General features: G+C 32.4%; 1 non-coding gene across 1 annotated transcript; it reads right to left on the bottom strand.

The window, feature by feature from the left end:
* Positions 1-599: 599 nt before the first annotated feature.
* On the bottom strand, positions 600-673 carry PAN0_t148c0001. Its single transcript has one exon. It is a non-coding gene; the product is annotated as a tRNA-Asp (tRNA).
* Between the last annotated feature and the right edge of the window lie 1,699 nt (positions 674-2,372).

The raw sequence follows: 2,372 nt of genomic DNA, 5'->3' as shown, positions 1-2,372 counted from the left end.
ACTAGTACTAGTAGTGTTACAGCTAGTAGCATTACTTCAATAGAAATTAGCATAAGAATAATATTCTTTCGGTTAAGAACAAATCCTAGAATACCAATTAGAAATAGAATTACTGAAAGATTCATTTTATATAGTGCCTATATATAAGGCTTCCTTAAGGACCTTAAAACAAGAAATATCTATTATATTTAATAAATTCAATATTCAAGTAATCTGATCACAAAATTTAGAATTAATTTTGTGCCCAATTAAAATACAATATTAAAAATAAAAATTATAAAGAGATTATAAATAAATTATAGGATTCTACTATAATCTTATAAGATTAAAATAAGTAGAATGACTACTACTGATTAACGCTATAAAAAGAAGAGAATAGAATATATTATAAACTTTATACTCAAATAATCTATTTTTCTACTTTTATCTTAGCTTGGTATATGATTTGTACAACAATGAATTAGAACGCCGTAGGCTCTATTATAAATAAAATAGTACTATTTTATGCACTAGTATTATAAATAGGTGATTTTAAGATCAACTATAAATTAAATACAATAGAATAGACTAACCCTGTGACAAAAAGAGAATACAAAATACGAGAATCACCCGATTCGAACGGGCATCATCTAAACTGACAATTTAGGACATTAACCAATTATGCTAGATTCCCATAAATAATTTATAAAAAGAATACTTTTTTATAAAAATGCTGCGCTCTAATAAAAATATGATGACAAGATTATATATTTTTATAGACGCTAGTCACTCACTATATTTAACATTATATTAATAATGATTTGTAATAAAGAATGTCGAAAAAAAGAATAGTTAAGTGTATAGTTTTTAAGTGCAGGGGGATAATTGAATAGTATCCATCAGCCACAAGTTCCCTTACGGCTACCTTGCTATAACTTAGCGTTAGGAGTTGTAAGCTATTCCATGTATTTGATATAGAGACTTATAATTAAAAGTATATAGAATTTACAATCAATATTAAACTAAATAAGAATAATATACATAGATAAATAAATAACAATATTTTACTATTATTATTTATATATATACAACCACAAAGTAGTAACGATAAATAATAAATACAAAAATAAACAAAGAATCAAATCAAATACTAGTTCATAGCTTGATAAACGACCAACACTTGATAGACGGTTAGTATCTCCCAAATGTAAAAGTTCACCGTTGCGTACTTATCAACGATTACTCGGAATTCCTGATTCACGTGGTCGAATTTCAGACCACGATCCTAGTATCACCATATTTTACTGATTAGCTCCATCTTACGATATTGCATCAGTTTGTTAGGTTCAAGTAGCACGTCTGTAGCCCATACTCCATAAGGGTCATGAAGGCTTATCGTATTCCCAAAATGCTTCTTATTGAATGCAAATAAAAAGAATTATATAATAAATAACAACTTTTTATAGGGATTGCGTTCGTTGGCGGACTCAACCTAACATCTTACGACACGAACTGCCGACAGCCATGCAACGCCTGTGATCTTACAATAAATAATGTAAGCCATTCAAGGAGAGGTAAGGTTCTACGCGGATTATCGTATTAAACAACATGCTCCACTCCGGGTCTTTAGGATGGTCTAATCTTTTTGCTTTCGGTCGTGGGACTGTACTTACAAGGTGTTACACATACAGCGGTTTGCTGCTTATCTGACATAATTAAATATTTCTATTTAGCCAAATAAGAAATGTAAATAGTTTACGGTCTGGACTACACAGGTATCTAATCTGTTTTGCTCCCCAGACTTTCATCCCTGAGCGTCAATCTTTAGCTGGATAGCTGCTTTCGCCTTTAGTGTTCCGCTAGATATCAATGGATATCATCCCTCCTCCTAGCATTCCACTATCCTCTATTAGATTCTAGTTTCTTTATTAGAAACCGCCTACGGATCCTTAATACCTATTAATTTATTAAACGTTTGCCCAGTTCGTATAACCGCGTCTGCTGGCACGAGACTTAGATTGGACTATTAGTAAGGTAACGTCATTATCCTCCCTTACGACACTCTTTCGAGTTCTGGTTAGCTGGGTCACTCTTTCGAGCATTGCCCAAGATCCTCCTCTGCAGCATGTCTTAAAGACACCATCGGTTATTCTCAAACCAATTGCGGGAATTGAAGCTTTCGCTATTTCCTATCCGTCATAGGCTTGGAGCGCTTTTACCACTCCAACTACCTGCTAGATATAAAGCCAATCTTTAGTCGGAAAATTTCCTTTATTCTTAGATGTTTCTATCATCTACTAAAGGTATGTACTTTTTTATCCTCGCCTGTACGCCATGATATTTATAAATATCATACGACTTGCATGAGTAAAACTACCAGATAACGTTCTAAC

Source organism: Moesziomyces antarcticus (genome assembly GCF_000747765.1).
Source record: "Moesziomyces antarcticus DNA, scaffold: scaffold_v10148, strain JCM 10317, whole genome shotgun sequence".
Classification (NCBI taxonomy): Eukaryota; Fungi; Basidiomycota; class Ustilaginomycetes; order Ustilaginales; family Ustilaginaceae; genus Moesziomyces; species Moesziomyces antarcticus.
The sequence above is the reverse complement of the archived record's forward strand: the minus strand, read 5'-3'. Positions and strand labels throughout refer to the sequence as shown.